This window comes from Ambystoma mexicanum, unplaced genomic scaffold, assembly GCF_040938575.1.
Source record: "Ambystoma mexicanum isolate Mex_15411 unplaced genomic scaffold, UKY_AmexF1_1 Mex_scaf66, whole genome shotgun sequence".
Classification (NCBI taxonomy): Eukaryota; Metazoa; Chordata; class Amphibia; order Caudata; family Ambystomatidae; genus Ambystoma; species Ambystoma mexicanum.
In genome coordinates, this window is record NW_027182484.1 from 336286 (window position 1) to 344984 (window position 8699).

The 8699-nt window shown below is 35.2% G+C and overlaps 1 non-coding gene across 1 annotated transcript; it reads left to right on the forward strand.

Annotated features, from left to right (window-relative positions):
* Positions 1-3978: 3978 nt before the first annotated feature.
* TRNAC-GCA (transfer RNA cysteine (anticodon GCA)) lies at positions 3979-4050 on the forward strand. The gene has a single exon. It is a non-coding gene; the product is annotated as a tRNA-Cys (tRNA).
* Positions 4051-8699: the final 4649 nt, after the last annotated feature.

The following is an 8699-nucleotide window of genomic DNA, read 5'->3' on the forward strand; positions in this document are numbered from 1 at the left end:
GTATTTTACCAAGGCAGATAAAGGACATCTTTTGTACCCCTTATACTTATAAGGAGGGTTTGGTGGCTGAAAATGCATTGCTTTGATGGTGATTGCATGTTGCTTCCACTTTGTACATATTACTGAATAAATAAAGGTGAACATTTCATAAATGGGGGTATAGCTCAGGGGTAGAGCATTTCACTGCAGATCAAAAGGTCCCTAATTCAAATCTGGGTGCCCCCTTGTCCAACTGTTTTACCTGTAGAAATATGTTTTTAATTAAATAAATTGAAGTAAACATTTACAATCTTAGCATTTTATGTAATGAGCAACACATTTCTACATTTGAAATACTCCTGATCATCTCCTGAAACATTAGGTAAACACCATGAAACTGTTTAGGATTTCTTCGTATGATACAAGCTGTGTTTTACATTCACCCAAGTTCTACTGGTGATATGATTAGTTTGAAATAGTCCATTGGAAGCTCATATGATTGTGATAAAACTGTGGTGGAAACCAATAATATGCCCTTAATGAAATGTATTAATTTGTACAGCTGACCAGAAGTGCACTGATTCATTAGTTCTACAAGTTCCATACAGTCACCCACTCTATCACCTTTTTTAAAAAAGGGCAGTTTTCAGCATTCAAGGGTTTATGTCAGTGGTAGAGTGTAGGAGGGCTTTTCAAGAAGTTCCTGTTTCATAACCATATACCCTCTTCAATAGATCCTGTTAAAATGTACTTTTTAACCGAATGCACTGTAAGAAACAATAAGATATATCATCATTTCATATACAAAAGAATGAACAATTGGGTTTAACTATGCTCTTAGCACAAAATCAACAAACTGCAGTAGAGAAGCAGTTACATTTTGCAGAATTTGTGCATTTGACAAAAGATTTTTTTTCCATGTTCCAAGATCTACATGTGATACGAAATGTATGAATTCTTGCAATGGAAACCTCACAGTATTTTACCAAGGCAGATAAAGGACATCTTTTGTACCCCTTATACTTATAAGGAGGGTTTGGTGGCTGTAAATGCATTGCTTTGATGGTGATTGCATGTTGCTTCCACTTTGTACATATTACTGAATAAATAAAGGTGAACATTTCAGAAATGGTGGTATAGCTCAGGGGTAGAGCATTTCACTGCAGATCAAAAGGTCCCTAATTCAAATCTGGGTGCACCCTTGTTCAACTGTTTTACCTGTAGAAATATGTTTTTAATTAAATAAATTGAAGTAAACATTTACAATCTTAGCATTTTATGTAATGATCAACACATTTCTACATTTGAAATACTCCTGATCATCACCTTGAACATAGGGTAAACACCATTACGCTGTTTAGGATTTCTTCATATGATACAAGCTGTGTTTTACATTCACCCAAGTTCTACTGGTGATATGATCAGTTTGAAATAGTCCATTGGAAGCTCTTATGAATGTTATAAAACTGTGGTGGAAACCAATAATATGCCCTTGATGAAATGTATTAATTTGTACAGCTGACCAGAAGTGCACTGATGTCATTAGTTCTACAAGTTCCATAAAGTCACCCACTCTATCATCTTTTTTAAAAAGGGCAGTTTTCAACATTCAAGGGTTTATGTCAGTGGTAGAGCGTAGGAGTGTAGTTCAAGAAGTCCCTGTTTCATAACCATATACCCTCTTCAATAGATCCTGTTAAAATGTTTTTCAACCCAATGCACTGTAAGAAACAATAAGATATATCATAATTTCATATACAAAACAATGAACAATTGGGTTTAACTATGCTCTTAGCACAAAATCAACAAACTGCAGTAGAGAAGCAGTTACATTTTGCAGAATTTGTGCATTTGACAAAAGATTTTTGTTCCATGTTCCAAGATCTACATGTGATACGAAATGTATGAATTCTTGCAATGGAAACCCCATTGTATTTTACCAAGGCAGATAAAGGACATCTTTTGTACCCCTTATACTTATAAGGAGGGTTTGGTGGCTGAAAATGCATTGCTTTGATGCTGATTGCATGTTGCGTCCACTTTGTACATATTACTGAATAAATAAAGGTGAACATTTCATAAATGGGGGTATAGCTCAGGGGTAGAGCATTTCACTGCAGATCAAAAGGTCCCTAATTCAAATCTGGGTGCCCCCTTGTCCAACTGTTTTACCTGTAGAAATATGTTTTTAATTAAATAAATTGAAGTAAACATTTACAATCTTAGCATTTTATGTAATGAGCAACACATTTCTACATTTGAAATACTCCTGATCATCTCCTGAAACATTAGGTAAACACCATGAAACTGTTTAGGATTTCTTCGTATGATACAAGCTGTGTTTTACATTCACCCAAGTTCTACTGGTGATATTATCAGTTTGAAATAGTCCATTGGAAGCTCATATGAATGTTATAAAACTGTGGTGGAAACCGATAATATGCCCTTAATGAAATGTATTAATTTGTACAGCTGACCAGAAGTGCACTGATGTCATTAGTTCTACAAGTTCCATACAGTCACCCACTCTATCACCTTTTTAAAAAAGGGCAGTTTTCCGCATTCAGGGGTTTAACTCATTGGTAGAGCGTAGGAATCCAGTTCAAGAAGTCCCCGTTTCATAACCATATACCCTCTTCAATAGATCCTATTAAAATGTTTTTCAACCCAATGCACTGTAAGAAACAATAGAAGCAATAAGATATATCATCATTTCATATACAAAAGAATGAACAATTGGGTTTAACTATGCTCTTAGCACAAAATCAACAAACTGCAGTAGAGAAGCAGTTGCATTTTGCAGAATTTGTGCATTTGACAAAAGATTTTTTTTTCATGTTCCAAGATCTACATGTGATACGAAATGTATGAATTCTTGCACTGGAAACCTCACTGTATTTTACCAAGGCACATAAAGGACATCCTTCGCACCCCATATACTTATAAGGAGGGTTTGGTGGCTGAAAATGCTTTGCTTTGAAGGCGATTGCATGTTGCTTCCACTTTGTACATATTACTGAATCAATAAAGGTGAACATTTCAGAAATGGGGGTATAGCTCCGGAGTAGAGCATTTCACTGCAGATCAAAAGGTCACTAGTTCAAATCTGGGTGCCCCCTTGTCCAACTGTTTTACCTGTAGAAATATGTTTTAATTAAATAAATTGAAGTAAACATTTACAATCTTAGCATTTTATGTAATGAGCAACACATTTCTACATTTGAAACACTCCTGATCATCACCTGAAACATAGGGTAAACACCATTAAGCTGTTTAGGATTTCTTCATATGATACAAGCTGTGTTTTACATTCACCCAAGTTCTACTGGTGATATGATCAGTTTGAAATAGTTCATTGGAAGCTCTTATGAATGTTATAAAACTGTGATGGAAACCAATAATATGCCCTTAATGAAATGTATTAATTTGTACAGCTGACCAGAAGTGCACTGATGCCATTAGTTCTACAAGTTCCATAGAGTCACCCACTCTATCACCTTTTTAAAAAAGGGCAGTTTTCAACATTCAAGGGTTTATGTCAGTGGTAGAGCGTAGGAGTGTAGTTCAAGAAGTCCCTGTTTCATAACCATATACACTCTTCAATAGATCCTGTTAAATGTTTTTCAACCCGATGCACTGTAAGAAACAATAAGATATATAATCATTTCATATACAAAACAATGAACAATTGGGTTTAACTATGCTCTTAGCACAAAATCAACAAACTGCAGTAGAGAAGCAGTTACATTTTTCAGAATTTGTGCGTTTGACAAAAGATTTTTTTTCCATGTTCCAAGATCTACATGTGATACGAAATGTATGAATTCTTGCAATGGAAACCTTACAGTATTTTACCAAGGCAGATAAAGGACATCCTTCGCACCCCATATACTTATAAGGAGGGTTTGGTGGCTGAAAATGCATTGCTTTGATGGTGATTGCATGTTGCTTGCACTTTGTACATATTACTGAATTAATAAAGGGGAACTTTTCAGAACAGGGGGTATAGCTCAGTGGTAGAGCATTTGACTGCAGATCAAGAGGTCCCTAGTTCAAATCTGGGTGCCCCCTTTTTCAACTGTTTTACCTGTAGAAATATTTTTTTAATTAAATAAATTGAAGAAAACATTTACAATCTTAGCATTTTATGTAATGAGCAACACATTTCTACATTAGAAATACTCCTGATCATCTCCTGAAACATAGGGTAAACATCATGAAACTGTTTAGGATTTCTTCGTATGATACAAGCTGTGTTTTACATTCACCCAAGTTCTACTGGTGATATTATCAGTTTGAAATAGTCCATTGGAAGCTCATATGAATGTTATAAAACTGTGGTAGAAACCAATAATATGCCCCTAATGAAATGTATTAATTTGTACAGCTGACCAGAAGTGCACTGATGTCATTAGTTCTACAAGTTCCATACAGTCACCCTCTCTATCACCTTTTTAAAAAAGGACAGTTTTCAGCATTCAAGGGTTTAACTCAGTGGTAGAGCGTAGGAATCCAGTTCAAGAAGTCCCCGTTTCATAACCATATACCCTCTTCAATAGATCCTGTTAAAATGTTTTTCAACCCAATGCACTGTAAGAAATAATAGAATTAATAAGATATATCATCATTTCGTATAAAACACAATGAATAATTGGGTTTAACTATGCTCTTAGCACAAAATCAACAAACTGCAGTAGAGAAGCAGTTACATTTTTCAGAATTTGTGCATTTGACAAAAGATTTTCTTTCCATGATCCAAGATCTACATGTGATACGAAATGTATGAATTCTTGCAATGGAAACCTTACTGTATTTTACCAAGGCAGATAAAGGACATCCTTCGCACCCCATACACTTATAAGGAGGGTTTGGTGGCTGAAAATGCATTGCTTTGATGGTGATTGCATGTTGCTTGCACTTTGTACATATTACTGAATTAATAAAGGTGAACTTTTCAGAACTGGGGGTGTAGATCATTGGTAGAGCATTTGACTGCAGATCAAGAGGTCCCTAGTTCAAATCTGGGTGCCCCCTTGTTCAACTGTTTCACCTGTAGAAATATTTTTTTAATTGAAGAAAACATTTACAATCTTAGCATTTTATGTAATGAGCAACACATTTCTACATTTGAAATACTCCTGATCATCACCTGAAACATAGGGTAAACACCATTAAGCTGTTTAGGATTTCTTCATATGATACAAGCTGTGTTTTACATTCACCCAAGTTCTACTGGTGATATGATCAGTTTGAAATAGTCCATTGGAAGCTCTTATGAATGTTATAAAACTGTGGTGGAAACCAATAATATGCCCTTAATGAAATCTATTAATTTGTACAGCTGACCAGAAGTGCACTGATGTCATTAGTTCTACAAGTTCCATAGAGTCACCCACTCTATCACCTTTTTAAAAAAGGGCAGTATTCAACATTCAAGGGTTTATGTCAGTGGTAGAGCGTAGGAGTGTAGTTCAAGACGTCCCTGTTCCATAACCATATACCCTCTTCAATAGATCCTGTTAAATGTTTTTCAACCCAATGCACTGTAAGAAACAATAAGATATATCATCATTTCATATACAAAACAATGAACAATTGGGTTTAACTATGCTCTTAGCACAAAATAAAAAAAATGCAGTAGAGAAACAGTTACGTTTTGCAGAATTTGTGCATTTGACAAAGTTTTTTTTCCATGTTCCAAGATCTACAGGTGATACGAAATGTATGAATTCTTGCAATGAAAACCTCACTGTATTTTACCAAGGCAGATAAAGGACATCTTTTGTACCCCTTATACTTATAAGGAGGGTTTGGTGGCTGAAAATGCATTGATTTGATGGTGATTGCATGTTGCTTCCACTTTGTACATATTACTGAATAAATAAAGGAGAACATTTCACAAATGGGGGTATAGCTCAGGAGTAGAGCATTTCACTGCAGATCAAAAGGTCCCCAGTTCAAATCTGGGTCCCCCCTTGTCCAACTGTTTTACCTGTAGAAATATGTTTTTAATTAAATAAATTGAAGTAAACATTTACAATCTTAGCATTTTATGTAATAAGCAACACATTTCTATATTTGAAATACTCCTGATCATCACGTGAAACATAGGGTAAACACCATTAAGCTGTTTAGGATTTCTTCATATGATACAAGCTGTGTTTTACATTCACCCAAGTTCTACTGGTGATATGATCAGTTTGAAATAGTCCATTGGAAGCTCATATGAATGTTATAAAACTGTGGTGGAAACCAATAACATGCCTTTAATGAAATTTATTAATTTTTACAGCTGACCAGAAGTGCACTGATGTCATTCGTTCTACAAGTTCCATAGAGTCATCCACTCTATCACCTTTTTTAAAAAGGGCAGTTTTCAACATTCAAGGGTTTATGTCAGTGGTAGAGCGTAGGAGTGTAGTTCAAGAAGTCCCTGTTTCATAACCATATACCCTCTTCAATAGATCCTGTTAAATGTTTTTCAACCCAATGCACTGTAAGAAACAATAAGATATATCATCATTTCATATACAAAACAATGAACAATTGGGTTTAACTATGCTCTTAGCACGAAATCAACAAACTGCAGTAGAGAAGCAGTTACATTTTTCAGAATTTGTGCATTTGACAAAAGATTTTCTTTCCATGATCCAAGATCTACATGTGATACGAAATGTATGAATTCTTGCAATGGAAACCTTACTGTATTTTACCAAGGCAGATAAAGGACATCCTTCGCACCCCATACACTTATAAGGAGGGTTTGGTGGCTGAAAATGCAATGCTTTGATGGTGATTGCATGTTGCTTGCACTTTGTACATATTACTGAATTAATAAAGGTGAACTTTTTAGAACTGGGGGTGTAGATCATTGGTAGAGCATTTGACTGCAGATCAAGAGGTCCCTAGTTCAAATCTGGGTGCCCCCTTGTTCAACTGTTTCACCTGTAGAAATATTTTTTTAATTGAAGAAAACATTTACAATCTTAGCATTTTATGTAATGAGCAACACATTTCTACATTTGAAATACTCCTGATCATCACCTGAAACATAGGGTAAACACCATTAAGCTGTTTAGGATTTCTTCATATGATACAAGCTGTGTTTTACATTCACCCAAGTTCTACTGGTGATATGATCAGTTTGAAATAGTCCATTGGAAGCTCTTATGAATGTTATAAAACTGTGGTGGAAACCAATAATATGCCCTTAATGAAATGTATTAATTTATACAGCTGACCAGAAGTGCTCTGATGTCATTAGTTCTACAAGTTCCATACAGTCACCCACTCTATCACCTTTTTAAAAAAGGGCAGTTTTCAGCATTCAAGGGTTTAACTCAGTGGTAGATCTAGGAATGCAGTTCAAGAAGTCCCTGTTTCATAACCATATACCCTCTTCAATAGATCCTGTTCAAATGTTTTTCAACCCAATGCACTGTAAGAAACAATAAGATATATCATCATTTCATATACAAAAGAATGAACAATTGGGTTTAACTATGCTCTTAGCACAAAATCAACAAACTGCAGTAGAGAAGCAGTTACATTTTGCAGAATATGTGCATTTGAAAAAAGATTTTTTTTCCATGTTCCAAGATCTACATGTGATACGAAATGTATGAATTCTTGCAATGGAAACCTCACTGTATTTTACCAAGGCAGATAAAGGATATCCTTTGCACCCCATATACTTATAAGGAGGGTTTGGTGGCTGAAAATGCATTGCTTTGATGGTGATTGCATGTTGCTTCCACTTTGTACATATTACTGAATAAATAAAGGTGAACATTTCAGAAATGGGGGTATAGCTCAGGGGTAGAGCATTTCATTGCCGATCAAAAGGTCCCTAGTTCAAATGTGGGTGCCCCATTGTCTAACTATTTTACCTGTAGAAATATGTTTTTAATTAAATAAATTGAAGTAAACATTTACAATCTTAGCATTTTATGTAATGAGCAACACATTTCAACATTTGAAATACTCCTGATCATCACCTGAAACATAAGGTAAACACCATTAAGCTGTTTAGGATTTCTTCATATGATACAAGCTGTGTTTTACATTCACCCAAGTTCTACTGGTGATATGATCAGTTTGAAATAGTCCATTGGAAGCTCTTATGAATGTTATAAAACTGTGGTGGAAACCAATAATATGCCCTTAATGAAATGTATTAATTTATACAGCTGACCAGAAGTGCTCTGATGTCATTAGTTCTACAAGTTCCATACAGTCACCCACTCTATCACCTTTTTAAAAAAGGGCAGTTTTCAGCATTCAAGGGTTTAACTCAGTGGTAGAGCGTAGGAATGCAGTTCAAGAAGTCCCTGTTTCATAACCATATACCCTCTTCAATAGATCCTGTTAAAATGTTTTTCAACCCAATGCACTGTAAGAAACAATAAGATATATCATCATTTCATATACAAAAGAATGAACAATTGGGTTTAACTATGCTCTTAGCACAAAATCAACAAACTGCAGTAGAGAAGCAGTTACATTTTGCAGAATTTGTGCATTTGACAAAAGATTTTTTTCCATGTTCCAAGATCTACATGTGATACGAAATGTATGAATTCTTGCAATGGAAACCTCACTGTATTTTACCAAGGCAGATAAAGGACATCCTTCGCACCCCATATACTTATAAGGAGGGTTTGGTGGCTGAAAATGCTTTGCTTTGATGGTGATTGCATGTTGCTTCCACTTTGTACATA